We start from the raw sequence: 16,353 nt of genomic DNA on the forward strand, positions 1-16,353 counted from the left end.
CTATCATCTATCTATGTATATAATGCATGTAAACACACTTTATTAAATTGGCATTCTAAGATATATGCAAGGCCAGCATTTTATAAAACTTCCCATTATTCCATAAGCAGTTATTATGAAACACAGTCATTATGTAAATCAATCAAGCAAATGCATTATCTATAGGATTTTCTTATATCCTCTCTTATACTTGTTTTCCAACACATGCCTGAAATATATGATAATAATATTAGAATAGGAAGAGATAATTTTGCTTTATAACAATGATAACATTTCAAACATTAGACTTTATATGAAAATAAAGGGATACTATCAACAAAGCTCATCTGTGGGTTAGCATAGCTCTTTTATTTATTTTAAAACAATCCCTGTGCAAACTTAACTTTCTAGTGCATTTAAACAATAACAACTAAAAATTAACCTTGGCTTAAATAAATAAAGCGAGCTAAAAACTAAAAATTAACCTTGGTTTAAATAATAAAGTGAATCACCGTGTCTCCTAGGTCTCATACCATTGGAAAAATTTCAATTTCCTGACCTAGTTCTACCCCATCACTGAATTTCAAAAATTAATTTAAGCATCATCACATTTCAAAGTTATTTCTTAATAGTCCTAAATTCAAGCTCTGAAAAGGTTGGCCAAAAATTGTTCCTTTAAGGCAAAAAAGATAATAGAGTGAAGACAGATATGTTTGTACTAATTTCAAGAAAAATAATTAATATTTTTTGTTTTAAAATGTTTTAGTTTTGGTACAGTGAAGATAAACATCATAAATAATATCATTTATTAAGTTTTACATCCATGTGGCTTAAAAACTAGATCAGTATCACTAAATAAAATCACGATATGGTAGCTCTGTTTACCTTGCATTGTTTACCATCCTTGGCTCATAAACTAATTGTTTGAAATTACATTAAAAATTAACTAATTAAATGCTAAGATTGTGCCCCTTTTTTAAAGAACCCCTAGCCAAAATTCTAGAGCCAATTTTAGGTTGACTTTGCCTGTTTTCTTCCAAAGTGCTTGTGGGGAATTGCTGTGCCCACGGTAGTGAGAGATGACACTTTAGGATGGATAGTTGCATCAACCGAGTTTGATCTGTGAACACAGCGAAAGATGGTGAAGTTCTCCATTAGTTTTCTCCAAAACAAATCCTGGTTTGCTGACTACCAACCGTGATATTGTCAGTGCTCGAGAACTGACTGTGGACTGGAATTTTTCCCAAGAATTATTAATACATTAGTCCGTGAAGGCAGAAAATACATTGTACTCCTCACATCACCCTGTGCCTAATCAGGTGGCTGGATGGTAGACTGTCAGTAGGTTCAATGAAAAAGTGGAACAGTGTCTCGCATTTAAAACAAAAAACAAAAAACAAAAACATATTTGTTTTCACAATTAAGAATCCAACCAATGCTAAATTGCAAAGGCAAATGATGTTTCTGATGTCCTCTGACATAGATCAACCTATTTCCTTACTACGATGTTTTTTACTCAGTGTATGATTTCTACAGTTAAATACAATTTTAATTAGGTGTTAATTCTGAAATGAGATATAAGGTAGCATAGCTGTTTTATTTACATTTCAGATATTTGTAAAAATGGGTGTGTGTTTATTTGTGTGGCATTCTCAGAAAATGTCAAAATATTGCTGGACGTGATTTTTATAAATTTAAGAAAATGGTTTTTAAAACAAAAAGAATTTGATGTCTTACTCACCACCCAGTGTCACCTCACTTGAATGATTTACCAGTGGCTGAACACAACTCCACACACATAGAACAAGCTCACTCTTTTCCACAGAAGTCAATTCCAACTTCTGTTGATTCACCTGCTCCCTTTTCTCTCAGTCTACAGGACTGTGCTCGAAACCTCAAATTTTGAGTAAAATCTGAACAACTGTTTCCTTCTGACTAGGGTCAGATACTGGAAACCTTCCTTTAGTAGGAGAGTTGCTGATTTCTGATAGTTAGACTGCAATAAGGCCCATCGTCTCAGACGGCTGATTGCCTGCCATTCTGACCGAGCGCTTTTTTTTTTTCCCCCTATTTGTCCTCTGCTAGAAGTGATACTACAAACCTTGGCCTGACTCCCAGATGAACCTCCCATCCTCTTTACATAACACTTACCTAATAGTATAGAAATATCTGAATCTGATTACATAGAAAATATGTGCCCCCTAAACTAACCTCTCAAGCTTCTTACGTTCTCATGCCTTTCAGTGGTGTCCTGTGAAATGGTCATGACTTTTATATGGTAAATAAATAGACAAATAAAATCCCTTACTTTCTCAACCTATTTTGTGACATTTCCCTACCTCTTGGCTTTAACTGAAATTTGCTGTCCTATGGGATGACCGCAGCGTGCCTCAAACTCATGTTACTCATTCTCCCACACATCTCATATCTCTGGGTCAGGAAGTGGGAAGTCGGCATTCTTTTCACTCCGCAGAGCTGATTCCTGACCATTGCCCTGATCCTCTTTGGAAACTCCCTTGCTCAATTGAAGCTCAAGATATTTGGCTCCTTACCAAACCGTACTAATCAGTCTCCGTTGAGTCCTGGGGACTTGAATGTATCACTCACAGTGTTTCTCCCTGTCTCAGATCCGGCCGCCATCTTTTAGGCTTCTTTGATATTCACATTTTGGCCTATCCAACCCTCCAAACTCTGAAGTCCTTTACTTTATTTGGTGTAAATCTCTGTACTTAAAGCTCTGTGACTTGAAAATTTACTTCCATCCATACACTCCCATGGCTGCAGTCAGAACTTCATCAGCACCCAGAACAATATTACTTCGTGTTCTTAATTTTAGAATCCCACTCCTAATGCTTTTTCAATTCTTTTATTCAGTTATCCTTACTATACATTTTATCATCTCTACATTTTAATTGTAGTCAAGGGATAGATGCTTCATCTCTGAAGTCAACAATCCATTGATTTATTCTTTTGCTCTCTGTCATTACCACTTCTCTTTACTTCTGAATCTGGCAGTATAATCCATCTTTCAACCCTTCCTGGACAATATCTTCAGATAATTTGTCCTATACTTCTTCTGTAATCTTTACCCATGAAAACTCCAATTTGAGACCCAATTATTGATGTGCCTAAGCTTATGAATATTGTTGGGAAAAAAATGACATGAGCCAGCTTATGCGCTCTAGATTTTGCTTGGCCCTAAATGCTTTTTGGTAGTTCTTCAATATTTCTCTAGTTAGATCTCTCTTTAATTTGCCAAGTTGGTTATGATAGAATTTCTCCAGTCTCATCTCATATCTCTTATTCACCTGAAACCTTTTTCTCTTAGCAGATAAAATCAGCTTACAAATTTGAGGAAAATTATAAGCAATCAAGAGGGAAATGGAAAATTATAAGCAATCAAGAGGGAAATTCGTTAGGCTATTTCCTATAGTTAGTTCTTTGCAATGAATTTCTTCTTTTTACACTTCTGTTGCAAAAGAAGATTCATGCCTTCCTTTGTCTACTTTCATTCCTTTCAGTTTGGTTGAGTTCCATATCCCCACTCTTCATATTTCTTTCTACACTGATTATCCCCTTTTCCTATATTTTCTATTCTTCTCTCCCGATTATTTTCAATAACTTTCAACTAATCTTATAAGCCTTCCCTATCTTAACAAAATTCACTCTTGCCCTATGTCTTCTTTTCTTTTACTGTCTTTTTTTGACATTTTATAGAACATCTGGCATTTCATCTAACTGGTTAAATATTTTTAGAGTTCTCTATATTTTTCTTACTCCTACACTTTCCATTTATTTTTGAACAGAGTTGTGACAGGTCACTTCAACAAGACATGCCATCATACATAGCAATATTTTTATTGTTAAAAACAATGCCATATTTAAGTCTTCATCTTATATATAACCTCTCTTTAAAATTTAGAGGTGAAAACCACTCTTTAGTTTTTGAAACATGCTCATTTTTTTTTAATACTTATGGCAGTATATACTCTGCTAGTTTTCCCCATATATCTCTTCTTCCTTCCCTCCTCTTCTTCCTCCTAAATTTTTCCTCTGTTTATTCTGTATATGTTTGTGTTATTCAGGTCTACTTAGGTTTTCTTCTCTCCATATTCTACACAGTTTACCTTGCATTTATCCCTTGACTACAAACCCATCTATGTATCCATTAACTACAATTAAAATATATATTCTGATGATCTCAATTACATATATATATACACAAACACACAGAGCTCAAACAAATATGACTTAACTTCAGACCAATGTACCTACTTTATAGACATATTCTCAAATATTTTAAATTGAATTATCCAAATCTGCACAGATTATTTTCTCCAGAAACCTGCTTCTAATATAACCTCTGTGTAAATTAAGTAAAACAGCTCTCTCCGGAGCAGATGCAGTCAAGCACTAAGGTATGTAGTCCTCAGATACTCTCACCCCCAATCGTCATCTACTATTTTGCAGGACATCATAAACACCATCATGTATGGTAGCCTTGCTGCCATCTACCCTTCAGAAAACTCTGTGACAGGCATGCCTCACTGACTCCTTCTATCACAGCTTCTGCTTCCAGTCATTCACCAAATTCTATAGATTTTAAATCCTTGGTATGTTTATCGCATGTCCATGATTACTATCTCATGTCACATCCTTATAAGCTCTTGTCTTCGTGTATTTTGTGTTGCTGTGAAGGAATACCTGAGGTTAGGCTAGTCATAAAGAAAAGAGGTTAGTATGGCTCATGCTTATGGAGGCTGTGCAAGAGGTATGACACCATCATCTGCTTGGCGTCTGCTGAGGGCTTTTATGCTGCATCAAATCATGACAGAGAAAGTCAAAGGGTAGGCAGCCATGTGTGAAGAGGAACAAAATCTGAGTGGCATCCTGGCTTTATAACAACCCACCCTCTGGAAACTAATCCATTCCCTCAAAACCAATCCAGTCTCATGAGAGGGACAGCTCACACACAGAAGGCACCAAGCCATGCATGAGAGATCTACCCCAATGACCCCAGTACCTCCCACTAGGCCCCACCTCCCAACACCAACACACTGGGGATCAATTTCAACATGAGATTTGGTGGGAACAAACAAACAACATCCAAACCATAGCACCCCTCTTCTAGATTTTTGCACCAACATTCTCACTTGATCCCTTCCTTTCAGAATTCCTTCACAATTTTCTCTTCACTGAAAGTAATTTTACTAATGTGAAAACAGGATCATATTCCCACAGTTTTTTGCTGTCTACATATAGGTGATATCACCTATAATTCTTTGCTAACTTTCTATTTTCCCCCAAAGTAAAATCCAAGTTCTTTAAACTGACACACAATTCTTTTTAAAATGTGGCTCTTGTTTATCTTTGTAGACTGAAAAGATACTATTCCCCATTGTATGTTCTATATTTTAGTCCAAATATACATTTCCCAGTGCAAAACTTTCTTCTCTCCTGAGCCTTTGCACATAGCATGTCTTCTGCCTCCTCTATTCTCCTTCTCCTGACCAACTCATTCACATCTTTCCTGTATTAGTTCAGAAATAGTTTCCTTAGTTCAGCATCTACCCTGTTCTCAACATCAGGGAATATGCTCCTCTTATGTATTTTTAAACCATTTTTCTTTAAAAATTTTATTTCCCTGATTGAATCCCTTGAGCACAAGGACTATGCCTGATTCAGTTGTTTGTCCTCTTGATGTAATATACACATGGATGTCCCTATGCTAATAAATAAATTCTTAGTTGTATTTCTAATTCTTCACCCAACTCCAGATCTGCATGCCTCCTGTATCTGTTTTCTGGTGCTGCGTAACAAACCACCTCAAAACATAGTGGCTTCAAACAACGCTGTTTTATCTCTTAAAATTCTGTGGGTTGGCTGAATAATTATTCTACTGTTATTACTTGAGTTCATTCCAAAGGCTTGTTCATGTCTATTCCAATGGAAAGTCTATGTTAACCTCTGAAACCTAGTCTAGCAATGTCCTCTGAATTAACCAAAGTCTATCTTTGGCTTCTTTAAGATGCCAAAGCCTTCCGATGCTATTCCTGATGACTCATCTACAAAGTCGTAGTGCTATATAGCACTGGAGAGACAGGTTCCAGTTAGTATCACTGCATTAGTCCATTCTCACATTTCCATGAATAAAGACCTGAGACTGGGTAATTTACAGATCAAAGAGGTTTAATTGGCTCATGGTTCCACAGGTTGTACAGGAAGCATAGCAGCATCTGCTTTGCTTCAGGGGAGGCCTCAGGAAACTTAAAATCCCTGCGGAAGGTGAAGGAGAAGCAGGCACATCTTACCTGGCCAGAGCAGGAAGAAGAGGAAGAGAGAGGGGGAGGTGCCACACACTTTTAAACAACCAGATCTCCTGAGAACTCTATTATGACAACAGCACCAAAAGGAAAAATCAGCCCCCATGATCCAATCACCTCCCACCAGGCCCCACCATCAACATTGGCGATTATAATTCGACATGAGATTTGGGAGGGAACACAAATCCTATCAATCACATTGTAGAAAATTCTTCCTTTGTTAGCCTATTCCTCTATCCCCTAGATGAATCCGGCTGTTTATGCTGTGCCGCAAGTTGTTTGATACATTGTCAGTAAATTAGTATTCTTGACACCAAATATAAGGGGTGAAAAGTCTTTCTTGGGAGTGAAGGGAGGCCCACAGGATTATTCAGTCAAGTTTTAGTTCTTTTAATCTGGCTGGAGGAGATTTAATAGAAGACGTCATAATCAATAACCATTCAGTGGTTGAACCTATTGTTTCCTCCAGCTTTGATCCAACATTGCATTTTGAGATTGTTTCTTGTGCTATTAAGAAGGGATATATAAGCTGCACTTCAGTTTGGAAGAAATTCAGCATTGAGTTATTCATTTTGTTATGATTTTATTTTGCTTGATTCTTATTTTGTAAGATTGAAAATAAACTCTACAAAAATGTGTAAGAAATGTATTTGTTCCAGTGAGACTCACATTTTGTCTCTATTAAATCCATTAGCTAAGACAAGTTAGTATATATAGTTTTATAAAGTATTGCCTATGCATATTACTGGCTTTCTCAAAATTAAGAAAATTTTTATTCTTCCTCTAATCAGTAGCTTTTGTGACTCAGGACTTTCTAAAAGAATCTCGCCAGGCTCAGTGGCTCACGTCTGTAATCCCAGCACTTTGGGAGGCTGAGGTGGGTGGATCACCTGAGGTCGGGAGTTCAAGACCAGCCTGACCAACATGGATAAATCCCGTCTCTACTAAAAATACAAAATTAGCCGGGCATGGTGGGCATGGTGGTGCATGCCTGTGTAATCCCAGCTACTGGGGAGACTGAGGCAGGAGAATCACTTGAACTCAGGACGGGGAGGTTGTGGTGAGCTGAGATCGCACCATTGTACTCCAGCCTGGGCAACAAGAGCTAAATGTCGTCTCAAAAAAAAAAAAAGAATCTCAATGATTACATATGTTTCTTTGCTAAAACTTGATATAAATTCTTTAAAGAATGCCCAGATTAAGTGGACCTGTTATTGCTAATAATAACAAAAATTTTAAAAAGTGTATTAGTGTCTGTATTTTTATTTTCTTCATCTATACAGTACTGCCCTCTTACCATGGTTTCACTTTCCTAGTTTCAGTTACTCACAGACAATCACGTTGGTTATTTATTTTTTTTAGACAGAATCTCACTCTGTCGCCCAGGCTGGAGTACAGTGGTGCAATTGTAGCTCACTGCAGCCTCAAACTCCTGGTGTCAAGCAATCCTCTTTCCTCAGCCTCCCAAGTAGCTGGAACTACAGGCACATGCCACCATGCCCAGCTAATTTTTTATTTGTTTGTGTGTGTGTGTGTGTGTGTGTGTGTGTGTGTGTGTGTATAGATGGAGTCCTACTATGTTGCTCAGGCTGGTCTTGAACTCCTGGTCTCAAGCAATCCTTCCACCTCAGCCTTTCAAAGTTTTGGTATTACAGGCATGAGCCACTGTGACTGGCCTATTTTCATTAATATAAGATATTTTCAGAGAGACAGAGTACATTCTCATGATGTTTATTAGAGTATATGGTTATAATTGTTGTATTTTATTATTATTGTTGTTAATCTCTTACCATGCCTAATTTATAAATTTAACTTTATAATAGGTATGTATGTATAGGAAAAAACATAGTATATACAGGGTTCTGTACCCCTTGTGGTTTTACAAATCCACTGGGGGTCTTGAAGTATATTCTGTATGGATAATGGGGCACAACCTTACTTTCTTTTCTTGTCTTCACTTAAATCAGCTAATTGTTTTACACCCAGGTCTTAGTCTAGCCTAGTAGGGAATTGATTATTGTTACAATAAGTACCATATAAAAGTATCCCTTTTAAGGCAATATGCCACTTTTGACAACAGAATTCTCAGTAATACAGTTTATCTAGGTGCCAGCAAAAAATGATGTCAAATCTATTTTATGACTTTGGAATAAACTCATAATAATTAATGAGACTGAACAGAAACAAATGACAATGTTTTTCCTCTGTTAATAAAAAGTAGGCATGTACTGTGATGATAATATGATCTCTGTCACTGATGGTCCTGTGATCTTTGGAAATGATTTTCGATGAAAACTTTCAAGAGACATATATGGTTTACTAATAATAGAAGTCTGAATCATGAAACATTTTGAAAAGAAAATAAGTCAATATTTAATATTTTCTATCATTTGTATATTTTGAATATTTTCCTTGTGAGGCAACTAAAATATATTTAGAACTACTTCCTTTTTTTTTTTCTCCTTTCCTTCAACTAAAGATTCAGATGATGCTTGTTAATTGTGTGACTTTGGGTTGCCAACATAATCTCCAATTTAAGTTCTTTTTTAAGGGGTTAAAACCCATAATGCCAAAATCTTTTAAGATACAAAAGTTATGTTTCTAAGTACCAATGGTAATTATAATTGTGGCTTATCTCTTTCATAGGTTCTGGTGTAATCACTGCTACCAAAATTTTTAATTGTGAAACAGATCCAATAAGGTTTCTTCTGATAGTTGATACTGGGAGGCTCTATAGACATGTTTTGACCATTAATATTATTGATGTTCCCGAATCTCCAAACTGTACTGCTGATCCCAAATTTTCTTCAGGCACAGGTATGATGCGTTATCTTCCTATAGTTTACTTCTAAAAGCTATGTATAATGAAAGAGGCCAGGCATATTCCCTCAGTGAGAGATGATTCAGTGATTCTTTAAATTATGCATATAATGTGTGTTTATATAAATATACAAAAATATGTGCAGACCTTCATGTTTATAAGAAAACATAACCTCTCCAAGGAATAATTTGAAAAACATGTTTACCCTATAAAAATTTTCATGCCACAATTATGACGTAGGAGAGCAAATACATTAAAAACAGCAATAGAGATTCTACAAAAGACTTGCCGTAAGAGAAGCAAGGCAGGAGAGAAAAAAATGAATAAAAGGTTTTCATAACTTAATACACAGAGTTAAACCTTCACTTGTAAAAATGCTACAAAGAATAATTTAGTTTTAATACGCTTAAGGTTCAAATGGCATTTTAGTTTTCCAAAAAAGTAAGGAAGATAGCCATCAATCAAAAATGCACAAAAATAAATGTGAATTTTAATTATAATATGATCATAGAAATAAGAGACATTTGTATTACAAAATCAAATACTGTGTAGGATTGTGGGGCGGTTGACCAAGTCAGAGATATCAGAAAAGTTTTCTCTAAAGTTTTGGCAGTTTACTTTAGTTCTAAACTCTGATAATAGTAAATAAGCAAGAGAAGGGAGAATAGCATTTCATGCAGAAGGAACTATAGGTTCCCTGAGGCAGCATGGAACATGTTGACTAAGAATAATTGGAAGTCTAGTATAATTGAAATAGGGCACTAAGTAATATGGTACAAAATGATAATTGAAAAGTAATGAAGAGTATTTTAAGAATGTCATTCTTGGTTCTAAGGGTAGTGGGAATCCTATGAAGTATTTTAAGCTGATAGATGTTTCAAACGTATCCATCTTGTTGAGTATAGAGAAAGCTGAGAAGGGGACAAAGTTAGTTTAGGTGTCAGCAGGCATTGTAAAAGCCGGAAAATAAATATTTTAGGCCTTGCAAGCCAAAAGATAAATTGAGTCTATTATTTAGGTAGTATTTATAAGCGAGGAAATAAATAGCTACAATTTTTATTGATAAATTTTTAAAAGATAATAACAGTAACAATTGGGTATAATTTTGTACTACAGCTCTGCTAATGAGAGGAGTGAATTTTCATTTGGGAGGGGTTAGAGTTTCTCTTTATTGCATGGGACATTAAATACCATCAGCAAATCTCTTTCCTTACTTAGCTAACTAATGAACTGCTTAGAATCTTTTTTTACTGCAGTTTCATCATTAATTATTTTTGTGAATAAAGTCTGTCTTCATGAAATATTTTATTTTAAATTTTCTACTTTTTCTGATCATTGTTTTTCTGTCAAGTGGGAATACTGGGATGAGTACTTAGTCTTGTTTTTCAGACATGTATTGTACTCTTTTATTAATATCAAAGTTATAGTGTCATTATATAATAAAAACAGTTTTTGGACACATAACTTAAAAACAAAATAATCTACACTGCATCATGCCTTAAAAGTGTGTCATTCAGTTTACTTTTCTCTTCTTTTCTTGTTTTGCCATGATGGGTAGCTATGATAATTAAAAAGAATATGGTACTCAGAATGCTGTTATAACTGGAATTCATGGTATTTGAGGTGATGAGAGCACCATATATTTCCATCACTCAACTCAGTAGCAAGAATGCAACAATATATGATCTATAAATAAATGAGTATATATGTCTTGTTAAAACTTTATAAATACTGAAATTTGAACTCTATATAAATTTCATGTGTCACAAAATATTAGACTTCTTTTGATTGTTTAAACTATTTTTAACCTATTTTTATTTAAAGTACAAAAACTATTCTTAGCTTACAGAGCATACAAAACCAGGCAATAGTCTAGATTTGGCTCAAGGGTGTTTGTTTGAAGACCCATAGAGTAGGAAAAAGAAGACGTTCATTTCAGTAATCTAGGCAAGGAATGGTATAGTTTGGCCTAGGAAGATGATAGAGATGAGAAAAGGATAATCTTAGGACATTTAAATAATATACCTGGTGATGAATTTAGTAGAATGAAAGAGAGAAGGGAATGGATTTTCTAATTTCTGTAACTGGTGTGGAAATCCTCAAGAAATATAGGAAAACTTAGAAATATACCAAATTTGGCCAGGCGCGGTGGCTCACACCTGTAATCCCAACACTTTGGGAGGCCAAGGCGGGTGGATCACCAGGGCAGGAGTTCAAGACCAACCTGGCCAAGATGGTGAAACCTCATCTCTACTAAAAATACAAAACTTAGCTGGGCGTGGTGGCGGGCGCCTGTAATCCCAGCTACTTGGGAGGCTGACGCAGAGAATTGCTTGAACCCGGGAGGTGGAGGTTGCAGTGAACTGAGATTGTGCCACTGTGCTCCAGCCTGGGTGACAGAGTGAGACTCCATCTCAAAAAAAAAAAAAAAGAAAAAGAAAAAGAAAGAAATATACCAAATTTGGAGAGAAAAATCAAGAGTTCACTTTTGCAAAGGTCCTTTTTGATATGCCTTTGTTATATCAAAGGATAGATTTGTGTAAGCAGTTGGGCTTGGAGGTCTTACCCAGGGCTATTAATGTTTTGTAATTGAAACCATGGATTTGGATGAGATTACTTAACCCGAGAGTAGAGAATTAGAAGAAAGGAGGGCAGAGGGCCAACCCTGAGGAACTCCTACACTTAATGACGTGGGGAAGAAACTCAGCCTGCCAAGGAGACGAAGAAGGAGCTGCTAAAGTGGTGGTAGAAAAAGGGGAATTATGTCATGAATGACAAAGGAGAATAGTGTTTCAAGAGTGCCAGTGGTTAGTAGTCTTATATTCCACAACAAGTAAAATGCATTGAGTTAACAATATCAGGAAAGTGACAACTAATGAGTTTGAGAACTATTTTATGGGTGTTATAGGGAAGGGAGCCAGAATGGAGCAGATTGATTAGTGAGATTGTAAAAACAGAAAACATCTTTTTTTTTTTTTATTTGCACATAAAGTTGGAGAGAATGCAGAAGCAAAATCATATGGGATTGCAAGAGTTGGGTCTGCTATATTTCTTTTTAAAGGGAGACATGAGTAATTTTACAACATGGAGAATCCATTTGATGAGGAGGCTGAAGACAAATAAGAAAGTAGGTGAGAAATGGGAACAAAGCACAGGTGGAATCAGTCAATCAATCATCTGTCAATCTTGTCTACCCATCTATGTATCTCCTAAACACTTACATGTCTCTATTTACAATTTCGATTTTTTATGTTTAATAAATCTGAAATGCCTTGAAGCTTTAAGATTTTTCTATTCAGATTTTACTTGCAGCTGAATCTCTGGAAAAGTACTAGTGAGTTGGGAGTCCCAATTTGAGTGTATGCTTGAAAGAAATTTTCTTTATCATTGCAGTTAAAATATATAATACTCTGAAAACATGCTCTGAAAGATCATGAATGTAAACTATCAATTTCTTTTGAAAATATAAATGAATAAAAACTTACCATTTTTAAATTTGGACCATACTAACAAAAACCGATTATTTCATTAAATGAGCCATATTAAGAACATTTTAAGTTGATTATAAAATAAACTAGGATTTTTGTGAATACATCTCTATTACATTGTGCTCAAATATTACATTTATCTCCTTAAAAGCTACAGCAGGAACATTGATTACATTCAGAAATCTAATGTTTACTCCATTTTGTTGATATAAAGTCATTATTTATTAAATTTTCACTCCTAAAGGCAGTGTTGTCTCATAACCATGTGCAGTTATTTTTCAAAACTAACATGGACGCATACACAGCCACTTTCAATAATGATATTGCCTATGAATATGAATAAGCAGCTGAAGTCTCTTCATGTTTTTTCTTACCCTCTTGGTCAAGGGGTTAGACTCCAGGTCATCTCTTCTGAGCTCTTCTGAGTTCCTAGCCCCTTTCTTTTGTCAAACCTCAAGGGTCACTGAGGGCCCTTGAGTCTTACAACCACCTGCTTCTGCTTCCTGTTTTCCATTCCCACTGCTGACTCTGTCCAGTCAATGAAAAGGTAAAAAATACACTCGAGGATGAGAGAATAGGGCAGTAGCTAGAGAGGACTGCAGATTATTAAGAAATTGTTAGTTAAGATTTGGAAAGTTGTAATAAGGACTTTGCCTGATCAGGGAACTTAATGGCTGTTTGAGAAACTTGCCAACTTTGATTTTCACAGGCAGTTTTTCCAAAGGTACTCAGAAGTTTAGGAGTGATTCCTATAGATGTGCAATGCTCCCTTTCTGCCAAGAGTAGAAGGAAGAGTCAACTGTGTAAATGTTGAAGAGAGGTTAAGTAAGGTGGACACTGAGTGTCCAGTGGGTCCGGCAGCATGGAGGCCTTTGATGACTTACTGGAAATAGCCTCTGTTTGTAGAGGAAGAACCTCTAATAGTGTGAACTAAGGACTGAACAGGGGGTAAAGAAATGTACAAACTCTGGCCCTGAAGGGTAAGAGAGAGATAGGGACATTGTAAGGGTAAGCTTAGGGTCAAGGGTGTTTCTTTTAAAATGAAAGAGACTTGAGCGTGTTTAAGTGCTAATGGAGAGTACCCAGAAGTGAGGGAGTGACTGAAGATGGGAGGTAAAGAGACAAGTCCTTGAGAAAGTATACGGTGTGTTACCACCCAATGAACAGGGATTATCTTTAGTAACAAGTTCTTGCCTTTTATAGTAAAGAAGGTACTACCGTAAGTGAGTTTGTAGATCCTATGAGAAAAAGTGAGCTACCACTGATCTAATGGTTTCTATTTTCTGTGCAGTAAGATGAGAGATCCTCTATGAAGAGTGAGATAGAGGGGAAGGGTAGGTGTAAGAGGTTTTGGTCAAAAAGGCAAGGTTTGAAACAATTATTGTAGAAAGTTGAAGAGTAACAGAACAGACACTTGCTTAAGGGCACTGAGTTATTCTAATTATTCCTCTAATAATTCTCTTTGCAACCAATAGTTCAGGCCTATGTTTATGAAGTATCACAAAATCTGACATTTATCTAATTATTGGAAATTTTTTAAATTTAAGTTCACTGTTCTGATTATTTGAGTCAAAATCTTTTTAGATGTTTTTATACCTCCAACATATGTTTTAGCTAATTCATTATTTTGTTTAAAATGCTTATTATCTTAAAATCAATTTTGTTGTTATTATTTATTTGTCCTTAAGAAAAATATAAATTGGTGTATGATAAAATTGCTTTTATTCATTTATGTATCTGCCACATTACTAAGCATGGATAATACTTTTAACATAATAGACTTTTCTGTTTTTGTGTTTTTTTGTTGTTGTTGTTGTTGTTTTAAGACGGAATTTCACTCTTGGCGCAATCTCGGCTCACTGCAACCTCCACCTCCTGGGTTCAAGCAATTCTCCTGCCTCAGCCTCCCAAGTAGCTGAGATTATGGGTGTGTGCCACCACGCCCAGCTAATTTTTGTATTTTTAGTAGAGACAGGGTTTTGCCGTGTTGGTCAGGCTGGTCTTCAACTCCTGACCTCAGGTGATCTGCCTGCCTTGGCTTCCCAAAGTTCTGGGATTACAGGTATGAGCCACTGTGCCCAGCTTGTATTTTTACACTTTGAGTAGACTTACTCTTTCTGGAAATAATTTTACATCACATCAATCTTAGGCTTGTTGTTAGCTTTCTCTTCTTCTCATACCTGTAGTTTTCTGGGCCATTCTTGGCTTGCCATGAGGGCTCATGGTGGGATGGAAACATGACATGTTAAAATTTACTTAAAGTTATGATGAAGTTTGGTCATATTCTGTCTTCAATTTATGCTGAGGGCATGGCTTTTGTGTAATATTATTTCTTCTTTTTTTCTGTATTGTTTTTGGAGAAAATACTGGGAGACATGGTTCTAGGTAACCACCATTATCTTTAGCTACTCAAAAATCACCTAGTCATTAACTTTAAATATAACTACATTTGAAAAAATTAAATTTAGTTGAGCAAGTTGTTAAAATTTATGTTTATAATAACATATAAATTTGGTCTACACATTTCTGTGTGTAAGAAATAAGAAATTTTAAAATGTCTTATTACTCCATATGGAACAATTTTACCCACTTCTTTCCTGAAGTCACTGCATCCATGTTACATTGTAGATTGAGCTTTTCACCTGTGGTCAAGGCTGTGGGAAGATGTTAGGAGGTGTGTGAGAGCTGGATGTTAATCAGCTGTTCACACATGTGCTTTTGTAAGAAACAGAGTTCCTCCCCCTTATGACCCAATCAGGTCTAGAAATTGTAGTACAGAAATATTTTATGAAGCTACCATTCTGGCTTCCCACAGGACAGTTTGTCAGCACATATATCATGTTCTTTTTCATTAAGCTATAGTTGCCTCAAACAGTGCCAAGAAGTAAGGAATAGGCACTGGGTAAGGGCAGGAAGGATGATCCAAAGCCAGGGGGAAAAACACAAAAGTGAGAAAAAATAAATTACTATCTTAAAATATTAAAATATTATCCCAGACTCAGAATCCAATCCAAAATTAATATTGTTCTGTTTTTATTATATAAAGAGATAGTGAATGCCTAGTATACTTTAATTTTCTGATACAACTTGTTGATTTCTGCTTCACAGCTACCTTAGAAATTGATGAGGACTATCCATTATTTCAGTCCATTTATAGAGTGACGGCCACAGATGAGGACTTCGCAAATGGTGATAGGCTGAATGTAGGTGGGGATCATTGTGCCAGATGCATTTATCACTTCAACGTAAAGTGCCATCTTTTCAAAAAATTTTCGAGGACAGTTAATATAATTTGATAATTAAAGATTGTATGAAGTTTACAACCACCATGATGCAATATTCATGTTAATGTTGGAAATGGCATTTTTAGAAGAAGCTATTTTCTTGAGGCATACAGGAAAATTACATGACTTCTAATTGAGGTGGGGGCAGGGAGGAAGATGTCAATGCTGAGGCAAAACTGACGCTTTGCCTTTTGGAAGCTAATCAGAACTATTTCTCTTTCCTAGCTATTTCAATGACACATATGAATGTGATTATATATTTTTTGATGTTTCAGTATCCTAATTACTAAGTATTTAACCCTAAGAGTCTCGCTTTTTCTCTTAATTGATTCACGGTTGTAAAGTCTCTTAGAGATTTGGCAAAATGAAAAGAACCTATAAAGTTTGTTTCGGAGACTTCAGCGATGCAATGGACTACAAAAGTCAGCATGCTTGCTCTGCAGCTGTTCTTTCTGAAC

The 16,353-nt window shown here is 35.8% G+C and overlaps 1 long non-coding RNA gene across 1 annotated transcript in view; it reads left to right on the plus strand.

Moving 5' to 3' along the window:
• Positions 1-16,353, plus strand: part of LOC129041384 (uncharacterized) — a 49,915-nt gene that overhangs the window by 19,524 nt on the left and 14,038 nt on the right. The window contains exons 4-5 of the long non-coding RNA XR_008503854.1: positions 8,949-9,119; positions 12,116-12,250. This is a non-coding gene — a long non-coding RNA (uncharacterized LOC129041384). The remainder of the gene's footprint in view (positions 1-8,948; positions 9,120-12,115; positions 12,251-16,353) is intronic.

Source organism: Pongo pygmaeus, chromosome 6 (genome assembly GCF_028885625.2).
Source record: "Pongo pygmaeus isolate AG05252 chromosome 6, NHGRI_mPonPyg2-v2.0_pri, whole genome shotgun sequence".
NCBI classification, from domain to species: domain Eukaryota; kingdom Metazoa; phylum Chordata; class Mammalia; order Primates; family Hominidae; genus Pongo; species Pongo pygmaeus.